The sequence below is a fragment of the Mustela erminea genome, chromosome 4, assembly GCF_009829155.1.
Source record: "Mustela erminea isolate mMusErm1 chromosome 4, mMusErm1.Pri, whole genome shotgun sequence".
In the NCBI taxonomy this organism is placed as follows: domain Eukaryota; kingdom Metazoa; phylum Chordata; class Mammalia; order Carnivora; family Mustelidae; genus Mustela; species Mustela erminea.
Genome location: NC_045617.1, coordinates 75,716,312 through 75,736,505, shown reverse-complemented (window position 1 = coordinate 75,736,505; position 20,194 = coordinate 75,716,312).

Sequence of the window (20,194 nt, the reverse complement as noted above, 5' to 3'; positions counted from 1 at the left end):
ATGAAATGTAAAAGATATCATACACTATACATTCTGGGGATTAAGCTATTCATAAGAAATAGGAGTGAGTTCATCGAGTACAAGTTTTTTCCTTATTATTCATGAATTTCAGTTTTGGATTTAATTCATATGAAGAGCCAACTTTCAAAATGTAGTTGCTAATCCATTATTTGAAGATTCATACTATATTTAACAGAGAAGTTTTGCTGAATAAAGTGAATTTCCTTAGGAAACAAACAGAGTACATGAACTCAGGTGAGCAAAGGAGTTTTTTTTCACCTATTCGTATGAGCTGGGTTTGTGTTTTTTTTTTTTTTTAATCTAATTTTGAAATTTTTGCCTGGAGAAAAAAATATATATAATTAAATGGTAAATTTGACCCAACCCTTGTATCCATACCCATTGATCACATTTAATTGCTTAATTTGATCTTCTAGAATATTTTAAAAGTATTAATAATATAAACTCATATCCTGAATGATTAAATGGGATTTTGTAATATTACTTCTCTAAATGAAATTTTTATAAATGTTCAGTGCTTAATAAGACTTCAAGTAAGAAAAAAAGAAAAGAGAGATGATAAGCTTTCCTGTTAAGATCTAATTTGGATAATACAGTGACTTAATCTTAATTTATTTCAACATTCACTTGTATATTAGAATGAACAGCTGGTTAGTTAATTTAATAATGTGTTATAGTTCATTTGTTTCTTGAGTATAGTTTTAGTCTGCCTGTTTTTATGTAATACTATGGAAATATTAAATTGCTAATTTCAATCTAGCATAAAAAATATTACCCAGTGTTTTCTTCTTTATGAAACAAAGAATTATTTTTTAAATTTTTATTTATTTATTTGACAGAGAGAGACACAGCACAACACAGAGAGAGAGGAAACACAAGCAGGGAGAGTGGGAGAAGCAGGCTTCCCACTGAGCAGGGAGCCAGATATGGGGCTTGATCCCAGGGTCCTGAGATCAAGACTGAACAAAGGCAGTCACTTAATGACTGAGTCACCCAGGCGTCCCACAAAAAATTATTCCTATTATGTGGATTATACTATAAACTGGGTTCTCAGAAGCTCTCAGTAAATTAGGTTATCATTTCATATATCTCTAAAAGCTTTTGCAAAGAACATAAAATTGGGCAAAGCCTGTTCATTCTTTTTTTTTTTTTTTAAGATTTTATTTAGTTATTTGACAGAAAGAGATCACAAGTAGGCAGAGAGGCAGGCAGAGAGACAGAGGGAAGCAGGCTCCCTTCTGAGCAGAGAGCCTGATGTGGGGCTCAATCCCAGGACCCTGAGATCATGACCTGAGCTGAAGGCAGAGACTTAACCCACTGAGCCACCCAGGCACCCCAGTCTGTTCATTCTGATTCTACAATTCTGGTTCTAATACTATGCTTTCATTTTATTGGAAACTATTTTAATCATGACATAAAGTCAAGGTAACCCACCTATAATAGTCTCTTTCATTGCTTTGCCCTCATTGCCAACAACCGTTCCTCTATATCCTTTATTGTTTTCATTCCCTGCTGAAATTCTGTCACTTTTAAGCCTTTTAAATTCAAAGGTAAAGTTCTGCATGCTGGAAAACATTCACAGAGTAAGTATAACACATCAAACATGATTATTTGGGAAGGGGTCATGAAGTATACAGAAGCAGTAGAGGCCAACCTAATTGGATTTGTGGTGGAAACACTAATGGGAGACTGAAAACTATAGTTTGTTAGAAAGCACCTGTGAGACCGTAGAGATATTTCTTATGACTATTGACCTATAGATTGACATCTGATTTGTTTCACCAGTAAAATCATGGGTGTCTATAAGAAATCATTGTTGAATAAAAGAAAATGTGAGGGCCTGACTGGTTCAGTCCATAGAAGCATGTAACTCTTGATCTTGGGCCATAGTTCAAGCCCCACCTTGGACATAGAGCCTACTGTAAAAAGAATTTTTAAGGGGGGGGTGGGGCAAAAAGAGAGGGAGAGAGAGAATCTTAAGCAGGCTCCACACTCAGTATAGAGCCTGATGTGGGGCTTGATTTCACAAACCTAGATCATGACCTGAGCTGAAATCAAGTTAAGACACTTAGCTGACAGAGCCACCCAGGTGCCCCTGGTGTAAAGGCTACTTAAAAAAACCAAACAGAGGCGCCTGGGTGGCTCAGTGGGTTAAGCCGCTGCCTTCAGCTCAGGTCATGATCTCAGGGTCCTGGGATCGAGTCCCACATCAGGCTCTCTGCTCAGCAGGGGGCCTGCTTCCCTTCCTCTCTCTCTGTGATCTCTTCCCTTCCTCTCTCTTACTGTGATCTCTTTAAAAAAAAAAAAAAAAAACGAACAAACACAACAACATACAATTAAAATAAATGCATTTGGCTGTCATTAAATAACTGACCTAAAAATCAAATTCATATATCTATAGTATAAAACAAGTTCATATCCTTAATATACACAAATCAATAAATAGAAAAATGGCCAAATATTATGACAGGAGAACTACAAATAGTGAATAACAATATGTTAAAAACAATCAATGTTACTAGTAGTTGAAGAACTACCAGCTACTTGGGAAAGTGGAGGGGGATCTTAGTAAATTGAAAAGGCATTCTAATCTCTCATGGTTTGTGGGCGTACATAGAAGGAACATGTGTCTCTCTACACTATTTCACATCATTCATGGAAATTGTTTTTCCTCTTATCCTTACAGGAACCAAAATTATTACTTCAACTTTCCTTTTTGTTTTGACTATAAAGCTTTGGTCTTTAACAACAAGTGTAACAGGAAAGAACACAGTTGGAAACATTTTATTTGGCATTTGTATTCTTTTTTAGTTTGAGGGGATTTTTCTTAGTGTATTATGTGTTTTATTTATCCAACAATAAAGAGAAGAAATATAACATTTCTCAATGAAAATAACTGAGAAATTGAGAGATAGTTAAGGATCTAGAACTGTGGAAAAAAAAAAACACTTAAAAAAAAGTGTTCACTGTATCTACATGCAAAAACTAACAGCTGAGGGCACCTGGGTGGCTCTGTGGGTTAAAGCCTCTGCCTTCAGCTCAGGTCATGATCCCAGGGTCCTGGGATAGAGCCCCACATCGGGCTCTCTGCTCAGCGGATGTTGGGCCCCAAGAGGCTAAGATGGCGCCGGGTGGCCTTCTCTTTCAGGATCGGGAACCCACATGGCCGACCACAAAGGCGCCAAAGTGGCGGTTTCGGTTTCCCATCAGTTTCGTTTCCCGCGAGTCTCCACCCCCTGCAGGGCGTGTCTCTCCCAACTCCCGCCGACAGGGCACATCCCCATTGGCCCCCACTTTGCTGACCTGACTTCCCTTCCCTCACCCCATATAAGCCGCTGCCCTGCTCAATAAAGCGAGATCCTGCTTCGACAGACCTCCCGAGCCCGGTGTCTTCTGTGGGTGCGTTCCGGGTTCGTGACACTCGCCATCCCGCTCAGCCCCAAGGAGAGGCCTCCGGCTGGCCCGGGCGCCTCCTCCCCTCGGCGGGGAGCCCAACAGGCGGAGAGCCTGCTTCCCCTCCTTCTCTCTCAGCCTGCCTCTCTGTGTGCTTGTGATCTCTGTCTGTCAAACAAATAAATAAAAATCTTAAAAAAAAAAAAAACAACTAACAGCTCATTTTTCCATTTATTTTATTATTTATTTTGCCATATTTACGCTTTCTTCTTAGAAATCACATAAAACTGGATCTCAGTGAGACCTTAGACGTTACTGTATCCCACCCCTCTTCATTCAACATGGGAACAGAAGACATGAAAGCTAAATGTCTTGTCTATATCATATAACTAATTTGACACTAGAATACCATGGTCTTTCCACTAAACCCTATATTATTTGGATTGACAAATTAGTTGCTTCTGTGTATTTTTTCACACTCATATCAAGGTCTAATGTTCCTGAAAAATGATCCACTCCTCCCCCTCACTTTCTCAAGGACAGCTCAACATTCATTAGGGTAACTCTTCAGCAGACACATTCTTCTTCTCTTCTCTCTCTCTCTCTTTCTTTCTTTCTTTTTTTAAGAATTTCATTCATTTATTTCATAGAGAGAAAGGGTGAATGCATGATCTGGGTGGGGGCGACAGAGCAAGAGGGAGCAATGAAGGGGGAAAGAAAGCACAGAATATCCAGCATACTCCATGTAGGACTCCATCCCAGGACCTTGAGATCATGACCCAGGCTTGGGTCATTGAATGATGTGAAACCATGAATAATGTGAAACCAAGAGTTTAACTGACTGAGCCACCCAGCCCTCCCCCTTCTTCTCTTCTTAAGGTGAGAGTGAAGCTATGTTATCTACTGTATCTGACCTCTTTTTCTATGGTTATTACATGTCCTCTCTCCCATCTGTCCTATATTTCTCAGGAAACTATCAGCCTTACTGGCAATTTTAAAATTATTTTAGGAGTAATGTGAGTTAGGGATATAGCAAAAGGAAAGAATTTTAAAAAGTATAAAGTTATCAAGAAAAGAAATGAATGAAGTGCAGATTAATGGAGAACATCCAGATATAATTATATTTGAAATCAGTAAATTTAAGGCAATGGAAACACATTTGTGTGGATGCCCCTTTTGAAAAAATAGGTCAGACAACTTAGTCCATTCAATCATAATAATTTATTCCATACCTTGCTTGCTAAGGAAGTAAAGAAGAATTTTTAAATGTCAAATAATATGGCTAAATATCCTCTTCCAGAACACTTTGTAATTTTTTGATACCACAGCTTTAGTGAAACTATTTCTTCTAGCCAAATCCACTGCTATTAGTTACTCCTTAAAATTCTATCTTCTGTTATATTCTACTTCCCCACTCCCACCCTCTCTGCTCCACTGCATAGGTAGAGTATACTTTTATTTTTCTTCTTACTATTCTTACTTTATTTCCACCGAGTTCCTGGCTAGGATTCTCTGAACTTAACTGTTCATGGTAATTTTGCCCCAGAACTCCATTCCTTGGTGGAAAACTCCAAACTGAATGCTGTGTTCCTTATTGCAGACCAGCTCCATATATCTCACTATCTAGAGGGCCCCTCCCCTTGCTCAACACACATTCACTATTGAGAAGACAAAGGTGTCAAGTTACAAAGAAGAATAAAGAAAATAACTCTTACCTCAAAGTATTTACAATTACCCAGAGATCACAATGATTAGACTAGCAGAGGAGCTAAGAATTCATTGACGAGATCAGTGGGTGTTAAAACTTGAAAGGTAAGGAGGTGGTAGGCTGTGACTGTTCCTAGGACTCCAAAAATCAGTCTAAGTATCTAAGTATCAACAACTGATGGAAGGAAGCAGACTCTGTTTTATCTTTAGTCATCTTGTTACACTTTTTTTTTTTTTTTTTTTTTGGTCTACTATATGTCAGATACTCTTCTAAGCATTGGAGATGGTTTTATAGCAATGAAGAAAATATACAAAGTCCTAATTCTTCTGGAGTTTGTATTCAAATAGAAAAGTCAATGAATAAATTAGTGAAACAAATGAAAAAGATAATTTCATCTGGCAGTAAATGCTATGAAGAAAATGACTCTGGTGGATGTGACAGAGAATAACTGAGGATACATCTGGACTGACACTCAAACATGGAAAAGAGACAGGCATGCACAGGAGGGGTTTCAGGAAGTATATTCCAAGCAGAGGAATAGCAAGTGTAAAAACCTTGAGGTTGGAACTAGCTTGGCATATTTGTTGGGGCAATAGGCTTACAGGTGTGGAGTATGGTGTGGAAAGGAGAGAACATTGTGAAATGAAGTTGAGAAAGTGGACAAGAACCAGTCTTAGGGTCTTAGTCTGTCAAATTAAGAGATGTGACTATTTATTCTAACAGTTCACAACAATAAATTGACACTTCATTACACAACATCAACACTTTGACAGAACATGTCATTAGAAATTTAATAACTAGCAAAATCACAATATCTGTCAATGTTTAACTAGTATATTTAAAAAGACTCAGAGACAATGAATACAGGGACATGAATGTGGTCTCTAGAGAAATGTGTTCTTTGCAGATTAAGGATGTTTTCATAGAGGCTAAGTTAAGGATCTTTGCCTATGCTCAAGTCACAAAAACATTCTCCTATGATTTCCTTCAAAGCCTAGTGATTAAGGTTTTTAGAGTTAGGCTTAACAGCAATCTCCAGTAAATTATTACTGAAAGTAAGGGTCAAGGTTTATTTTTTTTCCAAACAAATATTTCAGTTATTCCAGCACCATTAATGAAAATACGTTCTATTCTTTTGGGCCTTTTATTAAAAAAACAAATGACTATAAACATTGGTTTATTTCTGAGGTATTTGTTCTGCTCCATTATTCTATTGGTTGATCCTTGTGTGAATGTCATACATTCTTGATTTATTAAAAATCATGTAGTTATTTGAGTCATTAAATCAGGTAATATGTGTTCTTCAGCTTTGTTTTTCTTTTCCAAGATTGCTTTGCATATTCAGGTGTTTCACATTGTTATGTGAAATTTTTAATCAATTTGTTAATTTTTACAAAAAACAAAGAATTCATTGGGCTATTTTTAAAATTGTATTAAATCTGTAGATGTATTAAGGAGAATTAAATTCTCAAAAGTACAGCATCTTAGAATCCATGAACATGGTATATCTCTCCATTTACTTAGTTTTTTCTTGTCTCAACAATATTTTGTCATTTTCAGTGTATCGATTTCTGAATATTTTGTTAAATTTACTGCCAAGCATTTTATTTTTTGACACTATTTAAAATTATTTTTGAATTTCATTTTCTATTTGCTGCTAATATATAAGAACATAATAGATTTTTACTAGTAATTTTGTACCCTGATATTGTTATATATGCTCATTACTTTAAAAGGTTCTTTGTAGGTTTTGTATGATTTTCTTTGTAAACTATTTTGTTACTTGTGAATAAAGACTAACTTCTTTTCCCCTGGGATTTCTTTATTTTGTTATTGAACTAGCTAAGATTTCCTATATAATAATGAATAGCAATGTTGAAGGTGGACACTCTTGTCTTAGAAGATAGGACACTTTAAAAATGAAAAAGAGAGTAAACTCAGAATAAAAGATATTTTCCAGAAAGTAATATTGTAATTTTGCTTTAGCACTCCTATGAGTTTAAAGAAATAAAAAGAAAAAAATATTTAAATAATTTAACACTTCACATTCCTGAAGTTCTTAATGTATTCATCAGTATAGGAATGATTTCTAGGATATTTCTCTCCAGCCTGAAGAACTTTCCTTATAGTATAATAGGTTTTAAAATATAGTGTAGTAGGTTTTCTGGCAGTAATTTATCTTTTTTTTTTTAATCTGAAATGTTCTGATTTAACCTTTATTTTTTTTTCTACAATTTTTTAAAATTTTGAGAAATCTTTCCACCCAAGATGGGGCTCAAACTCACAACCCCACAATCAAGAGTCACATGCTCCACTGACAAATCCAACCAGGTGCTCCTAAGCTTTATTCTTGAAGGATATTATCACTGGCTATACAATTCTGGATTGACAGTTTTGTATTAGCGTTTTAACATTTCAAAGATGTTCCAATATTTTTTGGCCTCCACTGTTTCAGATAAGTCAGTGATTATTTGAAAGAGTGTTTCCTTGTGTTTTTCTCTGATTACAATTTTTTCTCTTATATTTTATTTTCAGCAATTTTACTATAATGAGCATTGTTTCTTATTTATTCTTGCTGAAGTTTTGCTGAAACATTGGATTGCTAAGTTGGGGGAATTTTTAGACATATTTCCTTAAATATTTTTCATCTCCAAGACTTTCTCCTATCCTGAGACTTCAGTTACTTGCAAATTAGATATTTTGCTATTGTCTCACAGTACCTGAGGATTTTGTTATTCAAATTTTTTCCTCTTTTACAGATTAAATAAATTTTATTTATCTCTCTTCTAGTTTTACTGAATCTTTTCTCTGTCATCTCCATTCTGTTGTTATGCCAATATAGTGAACTTTAAAATTTCAGATATTGTATTTTTTTCAGCTACAATTTTCATTTGGCTCTGTTTTGTAGCTTCTGTACTCTTACTTAGTTTTCTAATTTCATTATGAGAAGATTTTCCTTTATCCCATCTTGTGCTTGATCTCTATTGATTGTTTCATCTTCTGAAATGGGTTATATTTTCCTTGTTGTTCATGTCAAGTAATTTTGTATTGTATCCTGAATATTGGGAATAATGCAGAAATTCTTAAATCTTTATATTATTTCAAATTGTTGGTAGTTAAAGATATTTGGATTTGTATGCTTATTAATTGCTTGTTGGTTTTGTTTTAACAAGTAATTAACTTGGATGGATTAAAACTATAAATGTAGCCCTTCGTAGTAGCTGCCATCTCAGTTTAATTATTTTATCCTTAGCATGGCTGCTTAGTGTCTGTCCCATGCACTGTGTTTCAGGGTCTTCTAGAAATTTTGGCAAAATGATTACACAGAATTTGTGGCTTCCCCTCCTGGCTCTCTCCTTATGGGATTTCCCCTTCACTTTCTGGCAACTGATGTTGCACTAACCAGTCCTCTGGTCATTCAAACCTCTGAGTTTTCTAACAGATTTTCTCTGCCTTGTACTGCATAAACAATGGTCCATCCTTAGGCTTAAGGCATAGAAACAGGAGATTCATCCTGAGCCAGTTCCTTCTTTCAATGTCAACTATCTTCCAGAATCTGACTGCTTTGGCTCATAATTCAGAGATTTTAGGTAGGTTTTTTTGTTTGGTTGGTTTTGGTTTTCTTTTTCTTTCTTTCTTTTTTTTTTTTTTTTTTTTTTTGTATCTGTGTTGTTGTTTGTTTTGGTTTTGTTTTTAATTTAGAGTTTATAGCTGTTATATAAAAGAGGGTCAGTCCACTAGGAATTCACATCACTGTAGAAGCAACTTTGTTGTAAGTTTTTGAAAACTTAAAAACATATAGAACTTCTTTATCTTTTGAAGATTTTATTTATTTATTTGAGAGAGAGAGAGAGATCATGAGAGGGGGGAAGGTCAAAGGGAGAAGCAGACTTCCCACTGAGCAGGGAGCCCAATGCTGGACTCTGTCCTGGGACTCCAGGATCATGACCTGAGCCAAAGGCGGTTACTTAACCAACTGAGCCACACAGGCATCCCTAAAAACACTCAGAACTCTTAAGTCTCAATTACAGTGCTTACCATGTCAAGGAAAGTAGATAAGAATTTCAAACAGTTGTATGTTCTATTGAACTTAATCTCAGTTCACTTTCATTGCCTTCAGGAGGGTCAACGTTCTAATATAACCCCCTTGCCGCATTTTATTGCCTTAACTGTTGGTATGTTTTGGGCCTGGAAGGATGTAATTATCTACAGTTTAGCCAGTGGTAGTATTTTAAATTTATAGCCCTTAGAGATGGAATAAATTCAAGTGATCTAGGTAAACCCTCTAATTATGCAAATGAGAATTAAAGACCAAATGATTATGTGATTTAAATATTAACACTTATGGGAATTAGACAAAGTTTCCTGATGTTGCATGATCAGTAAGAGCATTTTGGATCAGGGGCCCCTGGCTGGCTCATTTGGAAGAGCATGTGACTCTTGATCTCTGGGTCATGAGTTCAAGCTCCACATGGGGTGTAGAGATTACTTACATAAATAAAACTTTAAAAAGAGTTATTTGGACCATATTTTAGGGATTTTACTTCTGTAGTATATCACTATGTATTACTAACTCTATCTACTCTTTCTGTTGGAGAGCTTTAGGGCCATATTATTTCATAAGCGTTAAGAATCATAGAGGGGTTCTGAATAGTTAATATGCATAGAAAAATACTGGCATCAATTGAAAATTGAATTACATAGTTATGAAAGCACATCATAGAGTTCTTGGTATGAAGTTAGTGTCCAACAACTACTCATTCTTCATCTTCTTCCTACTTCTCATCTTTTTTATTATAAACTGCTTATGCTTTCAAGATACATTTGAATTCAGGGAAAGCAAGGGGAAGTATTACTCCTATTCTTTTTTGGAAATGCTGATTTCCAAAAATTAGAGCAACTCTTCTATAGTCTCATCCTTTCTTATCCCCTTGTTTTATCTATTTCACTGTTTTCTGGCTACTACAGCTTCAAAAAGACAGGTGAGTAAGCAGGGTGAGGTCAACAGACTCATGTGAGAAGGGAGTAACTGTTCTCACTCCTGTCTAAGCAAAAGAAATTGAGAGGGAAATAACACAAGCAAGAGTACTAGTTAAAAATAGATTAAAAGTCAAAGGGCTTCTAGCTCTTCACCTGTATGTAGCTTTGCCTCTGTTTAATCATCTTTTGTTGTTGTTGCTGTTGTTGTTGAAGATTTTATTCATTTGTTTGACAGAGAGAGATCACAAGTAGGCAGAGAGGCAGGGAGAGAGAGAGGAGGAAACAGGATCCCTGCCAGGCAGAGAGCCTGATGTGGGACTCTATCCCAGGACCCTGAGATCATGTAACCCACTGAGCCACCCAGGCGCCCTTTAATCATCTTTTAACAAAGATTATAAAACTAATCCAGGGATAGAAAAATCTATCTATAAAGTGGCAGATAGTAAACATTTTAGATTCGGTGTGCTGCATTCTGCTTCACATTTTCCTTTTTCAAAATAGCTTCTTAAAAAATGTAAACACTATTCTTAGCTTGGGAGCTGTAAAAAAAGCAAGTGGGGACTGTAGAATGTTGACGTCTATATATTAGACATTTTATTGTATAATGTTGAAGAATTGTATGGCATGATGCACGTGAAAACACACTGTAATTCATGCTACAGATATGTGTGGTATTATTATTAATGACAATAATTGTCCATTGTCATCTGGAGGGCAGCACAAAGGTCTGAGGGAATTGGACATAGGTAAGGTAAGCTTTGATAGAATAATGGACGAAAGTTCTGAGCCAGATTAATATAGGGGTGACACTGTTTTCCAAGTACCGGGATAAGATCCCAGCAATGATACCATGGAGCAAGACAAGACAGAGGAAACATCAACATAGAGACTGCCTACTTCATAATATTTTTCCAAAGCTAACCTTAGCAAAACTAATCTGGCTGCTTTGGAGTTAGAGAAAAACGATATGAAACCAACAGCCATACTCCTCCCTAGCAAGGAATGTGCCATAATGTGACTTTTTAAAAATAATTTAGTTTTAAGATAATTTTTAAATAAACAATCAAATTTCTAAGTTCCTATTTTTAACATTCATTGAATAGTCTTTCAATTGAGTCTTGTAAATAAAACGAATGATCATACACTCTCAGTCTTCTCTGCTGCGTTTTAATGAACATAAAGAGTTACAATTTTATCTAGACTTCACATACTTTACTAATCATATTTTCTTTTTTTTTTTTTTAAGATTTTAATTTATTTATTTGGCAGACAGAGATCGCAAGTAAGCGGAGAGGCACTCAGAGAGTGTGGGGGAAGCAGGCTCCCTGCCGATCAGAGAGCCCCATGCGGGGCTCCATCCCAGGACCCTGGGATCATGACCTGGGATAATGGCAGGGATTAACCCACTGAGCCACCCAGGCCCCCCTAATCAGATTTTCTGGGGGAAGCAAATAAGGTAGTTTCCCAAGAGTCAAGTCTTATTTGATTCAAGTTCATTGACTGTTACTTATCACTGGTAACATTAAACATAATCCTCATTTTATTATTTCATTTTCCCTAAAAATGTAAAAGGGTTATTATATTTTTAAAATAATAACATAAATCATCTCTGAAACACAGGGTCTGAGAGGTTTTGCAAATCCATGACTCACTCTGACAACTTGAGGTCAGCAGATTGTATCCCCATATGCCTGTAGAATTTCATCCACAGACGTCATTTTGAGAAGTGTTGGTATGACGCTGGACAGTTTCTTAGGTATTGGAGAGCCTGTGCCATCGACCATTGTTGAGTCGTAATTTCACCTTATCTCTTAGTCATGTCTAAAATTGGAAGCAAGTAATTAAATAACAAATATCATGCATCAGAGAACAAGCTGGATAATCATGTTAAACACATTGACTAATCCTCTAACTTAACTATTTGATGTACAAAAGGAAGCACTGAGTCAACGGATGAGGCATAGGCATCATAAGTTATATGAAGTTAAGGGAAAGGGGGGGTGGAAAGCACTAGAATTCCCAGCCACAACTCCAGACAGAATAGTATCAGTAGACTGAGTTGATAAGAGTAACAGAATACAAGTCAGAGAAGCACTATTTTAAAAAATGTATTTATGAGTCACAACCTATTCAGGTTTCTCACAGGAATTGCTGATTTCTATGACTAACATCAGGACTTTTAAAATGACATTGAAAATGAAAAATTAACTTTTTCTTTGAAATGTAAAACACAAAAATAACTAAATCAGACTAGCCCATCTTCCTGTTTTAGAAAGGCCTAAAATTACCTGTAGGAAATCAGGAAAAACAAAACAAAAACAAAATAAAAAACCCCCGGAGTCATCTTTAATGCTTTTTTGTCCCCTTTCACCACATTATATTTATTGCCGTATTCCAGATCCAATTTCTAATGGTGACCACCATTTAATAAATGATGAGCACCTAAAGAGCTAGAGATGACTGGGGATGAAGTAGATGAGGGTGGTCATTTTTTCTTTTTTTTTTTTTTTTTGAGGTTGGTTAAGGAAGGCCTCAATGACAAAGGAACACTTTGAGCACAGAGGAGAAGAAAGTGAAAGGGGGGCATGCATATGATAAGGATCAAGAATATCCCCAGCAGAGGGAACATGGATCAAGGCCATGGGCTAAGAGTATGATTGGGACGTTTGAAGAAGAACAAAGAGCCAGTGAGAGTCTGTGTAGTGAGTGGGGGAGAGATGGGGGGCAGGAGTAGTGTGAGTAAAGGGGGAGCCGTCTGAATGGCCTTAAGGAAGACTTTGGGTTCTACCCGGGAATATACCACTGGTGTTCCTTCCCACTTTAGACCTCATCATGTCTCAACATGACAGTGTAACAATAAGCTTCTACTTCATGTCTTACCTCCTGAGTCTCTTTCCTCTAAGGCATGTTTTACTTTGCCACATTACCTAGTTTCTCTAAACCTAGAACTGATCATTCCTCTCCTACTAAATACATTTCACTACCTAAAACAAAACACAATACCTAATCAAATCATTGTCAAGACAATCTCATCTACATAATAAGAATCTCTAAAGAAAACAGATGGCACAAACTGGGTAACATGAGGAGGGCTTAGTAATGGAACCAGTTATAAAAGTGTGGACAGAGTTTAGGACTTGCAAAAGAGATAGCACAATACCCTGGGATTAGCAGTTGTGGAGAGCTTTACATCTCAGTATTAGCTGAATTATGTCCCCCAAGCAGATATATGAAGTCACAACCCCCAGTACTTCAGAATGTTGTATTTGAAAATAGGATCATTGCAGATGTAATTATTTAATATAAGGTCATACTGGAGTGGGATGGACCTATAATCCATTAGGACTAATGTTCCTCTAGGAAGAGGAGAAGAGACATAGAGAGAGACACACAGGGAAAAGATGGCGATGTGACAACAAAGATTGAAGTGATGCTTCTACAAGCCAAGGAATGTCAGTAATTGCTTGTAAATACTCAAAGCTAGAAGAGGCAAGGAAGGGGTCTCCCCTACAGATTTCAGGAGGGACCATGGCCCTGTTGACACCTTAATTTCAAACTTCTAGCCTCTAGAAATTAAGGCAATAAATATTTGTTATTTTAAGCCGTCCGGTTTCCAATATTTTGTTACAGCAGCCCTATGAAACTAATACACCTCCCTTTCGCCTGAAGGGAGAAACTCTCAGAACCCAGAGATGATAGTGCCTATGACATTCAATAGAGGGGTACAAACCTACGGGACCTCGCAGATAAGGATCCAGAAAAACAAACACTCCAACCTTCTGATCACCTGCCAGTGCCTTCCCTTGGTTGAACTTTATTGGAAGGCAATCGAGGTCACTGCTGTGTGTGTCCCTATGCATCAGACACCAGGGCAGAGAGTACACAAAAGCAGAAGGGGTTTTAAAGGGATAGATAGAACTATCCAATGTAAAGTCGCTAAATAATTTTGGGATGGCTTATCTCTCGTGCCTCATCTCCTGTCCTGTTCGTACATAGGATCAGACACTAGGACCACCAGCCACCACTCAAGTTACCCTCATGTGCTCTGCCATCATGTGTTTGCTCATATAGTTATTCTACTGAAACATTTACTAGCCTTACCACCTTCTCCACCTATAAAAATATAACTCATCTTCCAGGCCCTCCACAAAATGTTTTGTGATCCACCAGGCAGAAACTCTCTGCAGTGCAACTCCAGTACCCCTGAATTTATAGTTCTATGATCACACCTACCAAAATCTGCCTGATAGTGTAGTTAGACATCTGTCTTCTCTCTTTAATTGAGAGATTCCTCGGGGCATGGATTGAGGTATAATCATCATTTATGAGTGTTCACCTAGATATTTCACAACAACGTGCACAAAGTGGGGATTAATATATATTGGTTAAATTGAAAATGGCAATTTTAGTGTTGAAATGAAATTTAGAGTCACCCAGTTTAATCTGCCTATTTCATAGAAGCAAAAACTGAGGACTAGAAATAGAGAATTAATGGCAAAGTAGGACCAGGATACAAATGCAAAGGGCTCAGTCTGGAGCTTTCCCATTATATGATTATGGAATAAAGCCATCATTCTCATAAAGCTCCTAATCACAACTCCAAAGTCTTATAAGAAAAAATAAAAATGTAAATGAGCTAGCGACATGTGAATAAAAAGCTTTTTAAGCTACTTGCATATTGAAATTTTTTTTTTAAGTATTTGAGAAAATATTTTGAGCTTTATTGATTCCACAATGTTTGAGAAACAGCTTGTGGTATTTCACAGCCCCCAAAGGCAGCTGGGTTCTCCCATTCCATTCTGGTAGCAAGTGTGTTAAGAAATAAATAGATAATTATTTTTCCATACTTTAAAAAAGTAAATATAACTGAATGGCTTAAGCTGTCAGCTTGAAAAGTTTTAGAATAATTTAATCTTTTGCTAGATTTTGCAAGCAAAATGTTAAAGCCAATTTCAACCAGCCTGCAAATCAAAAGGGCTCATTACTTACCTCTTTTATCTAAGGAAGTCAACTTTCTTGTGTGACAAGAACAAGGTAATACATTCTCTTTTTTTTATAAACTTTTTTTTATTAAAGATTTTTATTTACTTATTTGAGAGAGAGAGAGAGAGGAGAGACAGCATAAGTGAGGAGAGGTGAGAAGGGAGAGGGACAGAATGAGATGGAGAAGCAGACTCTCTATGGAGCACAGAGCCGGATGTAAGGCTGGATCCCAGGATCCTGATATCATGACCTGAATCAAAGCCAGATGCTTAACTGACTGAGCCACCCAGGCGCCCACATTTCTCTTTTTTAAAATTAAACTTGTCTTATTCTTGCATTAATCAATACTATACCTGTTCAATGACATCTTTCTGCTTGAGAAAATAGGGAAAATGAAAACCTATAAAAATTAATGTATTTCCATTTTTGTAGTTGTGTAGTTCAGGAAGTTCCCAAGATCACCTTCAGTTTTACTGACTCTCTGGAAGGACTTTCAATACACAGCAAACATGTCTATTCACAGTAAAGGTTTATTAGAGCGAGAGGACACAGACTACAATTAGCAACAGGAAAACCTATACAAGGCACACTTCAGGAGAGACCAGGCATGAAGCCACCAGCCGTCCTCTCCCAGGAGAACTGTGTGAACAGTGCTTATTTCTCCCAGCAACCACGTGTGACAACATAAATGGAATACTGCCAACCACGAAAGCCCACCAAGTCTTGGTGTCCAGGGTTTTTGCTGGAAGTCAGCAATGTACACATGGCTAACCACCCATGTGATTAACCTTAGTTCCCAGCCCCTCCAGAGGTCCAATTGATATCACACGACCCAAGACCTCCACCATCAGTAACACGGTTCACATAGACTATGTGGCATGGCCTCAGGACTCCAGGTAAACAAAGAGACTCATTTCCTGCAGCCAGCACGGAAAGGTTACTCCTAGGAACTGGGGGCAAGGACCTTTCTTTAGGCCAGGTTAATCCTTTACTACCTAAGTGTCTCTTGTAAATTTAAAGTTTAAGTTTCTAAGAGCTTAAGGTGCTTATGCTGTTGTTTTCTGCTCCATGCCTATCTGAGCTTGCAAGCTTTTTAAGTTTTTGGCACCAGTGTGTCTCAGTTATTTTTCATGGTGCTCTTTAGGCAAAAAGAAATCCCTAATAGCAATTAGGTCCAAACAACTTAACAGTAGTAATTTGCATGGTGTTCAAGAGGCGATGCTGTGATACCCTGAAGAATTTTATTTTCCTTTATTTTTTTAAAGTAATCTCTACCCCCAATGTGGCGCTCAAACTCATGACCCTGGGATCAATAATCTCATGCTCCACCAACTGAGCCAGCTAGGTGCCCCAAGAACTTTAAAAATTCCACGGTGTCCCTAGGAGGTTGCTGCTGTGCCTCCGGGCAACTTGGCACATAATTTCAGAACCATAGTTCCATATACTGCTTAAGTCACTATAGAAGACTATTTTGTCATTGTCTTTGTCCTTTAAAAATGGTTTGTTGAAAAGTAAATATGTGTCGAATGCCAGGAACTGGGCTTCCATATACAGGCAAGATATGCTCTGGACAGTTTAAAGTGTTTCAGAGATGATTTAAAGTTAATAATAAAGGACAACTTGGGGAAAGGATTTTTTGTCTATTGAACAAATTATTAAACTGTATTTCCCAGAGCTTGACATAGGATCTAATAGACGTTCAGAAAGTGTCTCTTAAATTGAATCGTGACACAAATAGGAAAACTTGCCTCCCTTCCCTGTCACAAGTGTACATGCAAATAACATCTATTAACACCAAGCCAATTTCTCTGTTCATTAGGATGAAGCTATTTCACTCTTTAAAAAAATTTTTTAAAGTCTTCTTTTTCTCTCTTGCCCAATCTAAAAGCAACAGTATTTGGAAATTTTAGGAAGAAGAGAATTATAACAACAAAAACCTTATACAATAAGTACTATTATTTTTGTCCTTATTTTATGATATACATGCCTCCATAGTTGTAGTCATATCACACATTACATTTTTTTGACTTTATTCACTTAACATAGTTTTGTAAGCACTTCCCATTGTCTAAACAAATCTCAGTATTACCCTTTACTTCTTCCAGGGAAGAGATTTCCTCCTGCTAAGAAAATCTCTGCTCTTCAGAACTACAAGTGTTGCTTTGTACAAGTGCATCTTCAGCTCTGTTACTTTGATGCTTGATTATCCTTTCGTTTGAACAAAATTATTTCCTTCACTGTGAATTACCTAGCAACGATGGTACTGGGAGAGAGAGATTTATCTTGCTCTTGCTTACTGAACCAATGAAGAATTCCAGTCTCAGGGCCAGGGAGGAGCCAGGCTGTAAATTTTTCTGACTTCTGCTATAAACAAAGCCTGTCAGGAGAATGCTGTGACTTGATACCCTTTTTAGAAAGAGAAGCTGGCGGACAGAGAGAACCTGCCTCTCTATTCATGTCACTGTGTGCCTTGGGAAGAGGAGATTGGGGATTTCTAAATGCAGAGCCTGGGCTGACATCTTTCTGGTAAACCAGAGCCATAATAGTGGAAAGTTTGAGTTGCCTTAAAACCACAGGGTCTTGGTGTTTCCTCAGTGTGGCGGGAACTGGTTCTCTGTCCAGGAAGGGTCAAGTTTATACTGTTAGTGGACCTCTTTTTGTCTTAATTTAAAGAGTTTCCACAGTGTGAGTTGAGAGATGGGATTTTCTTGGCACAGTACTCATTTGGGAATGAGTTTGTGCACTCAAATAAATGAATCTGTGTTTTGGAAATGAGAGATTGGTATTATGGATTTAGAAGTATTAATTATTACTGAGTCTATCTCTGAACATTTTTAGACCACTGTTGTCCCTGGAAGAGGCAAAGAGGAAATTCAAAAATAAGACGAGGAAAGGAAGCTGTCAGAACCATAACTTCAGGAATAGAGAATCATATCAATGTAGTGCTGAATTGTAAATATCCAAAGGGGAATCCACAGTTAATATTTGATCTCACCTCTTTTTATTTAAAAGAATGTACTCATTAATTAAAAAGCAAGATGTTATTTACAGCATTTTGAATTTTAAAAAATCTCCTTAGAATGGTTAGGAGAATAGACCCTCATAGCCTCACTATTGATGGAACTATAAATTGGTGCTAAGTTTCTGTGGTAATATGCGCCAAGAGCACCCTCTGAAAAAATCTACTCTTTTCTGCAGCAATTTAATTTTTAGGACTTTATGTTATGGTGTATTAGGAATGTTATAAAGGTTATATGTTAGTATAAATAAGAAATACTAACATATATTAAATGTTATATATCTTTTAAAGATTTTTGAAAGATTTATTTACTTATTTGAGAGAGAGAGAGAGAGAGAGAGTTTGTGACCAGGGGGAGGGACCACGGAAGAGGGTTAATTACATGGACAATATTCAGGGACACCTGGATGGCTCAGTGGGTTAAGCATCTGCCTTCAGCTCAGGTCAATGATCCCACGGTCCTGGGATCAAGCTCCACATAGGGATCCTTGCTCAGCAGGGAGCCTACTTCTCCCACTGCCTGCCATTCTCTCTGCTTGTGCTCTCTCTCTCTCTCTCTGACAAATAAATAAATAAAGTCCTAAAAAAAAAAAAAGAAAGAAAATATTCAGAATATATTACTAAGTTTAAAAAGGCAGAAAAAAAAAGAATTTATCATTTAATATATTTTTACACACACAGATGCTAACACTAGAACAAAATATCTCAATATGGTAAAGTAGTGTAAGTAGTTATTTTGGGTAATAATAACTAAAGTTCTTCCCCTCATTTCTTCCTGCCTGCCTTCCCTCCCTCCTCCCTTCCTTTCTTCCTTTTTTCTTTCCTCCCTTTCCTCCTTTCCTCACCTCCTTGTCGTCCTTTTCATTCTTGGTTTCCTCTATATTCCAAGCATTTAGGCTTTTATTTTGTAAGTTGAAGGAATACACTGTTTTATTTTATTTTTAACTTTATCTTATAAAAGCCTACTATTTGGATTTAGGGAATTAAGGTGGAAAAAGAAAGGGGAAAAAATTGAGTCCCTTTCTTTTCTTCTTGATGCCTTTTCCTTTAATGTTGCAGTTTCTCGGGGTGCCTGGGTGGCTCAGTGGATTAAGCCGCTGCCTTCGGCTCAGGTCATGATCTCAGTGTCCTGGGATCGAGCCCCGCATCGGGCTCTTTGCTCAGCGAGAGCCTGCTTCTCTCTCTCTCTGCCTGACTCTCCTCCCACTTGTGATTTCTCTCTCTGTCAAATAAATAAATAAATAAAATCTTTATTAAAAAAAAAATGTTGCAGTTTCTCTTCCTCCATGGATGAAGAAGGGAGAACAGGAAAGGGAGGACAAAATTCCCACTGTGTCTTTCAGAAGCAGACCTAGAAGAGCATTCCATTCTGTTCCTTTGCCTTCAGGAAATGAATTTTTTCTTAAGATTTATTTATTTATTCAAGAGAGATTGTGCATGGTGTTGGGCGTAGAGGGAGAGGGAGAGTCTTAAGCAGACTCCACGCTGAGTGTGGGCTCAATCACAGGACCCTGAGATCACCATCTGAGCCAAAATCAAGAGTTGGATGCTTAAATGACTGTGTCACCCAAGTGCCCCAGGAAATGAATTCGCTTTTAAAATTAAATGATTTGTGTTTCTTTTTGCCTGTTCGGATAGTTGAAAGACTGGTAGAAAAACAAGTCTGGCATTTGCTGTATAATTCCTTTACGGTATTTAAATGTTATGCATTTCTTCTCCACAATAGGCATGAAGAAATTAGTTTTACCTTGAATGTGTAAAATTAAAATGATTCACCTTTTCTTATATCTCATAACATTTTTCTAATAAGTTAATAAACCTAGGCTTTTTAATGTTCAAATTAATGTCTGAATAAAAATCCTTAAGGGCACTAAAAATAAGTCATGTTTAAAGGCCAGAGTAAGAAAAGTAATAACTATCTAAGCCAGCTAACTATGTTAATTCTCAAACTTGACATTGTCTCCCAATGCTGGTCTTGATTTTAAGGAAGGTGCCTAGCTCACTGACGATTAGAAAATACTGAGTGTTCAAACTGGTAGTGGCAAATCGTGCTTATGTTGTACTAACAGCTATAAACAGCCTGATGTGGA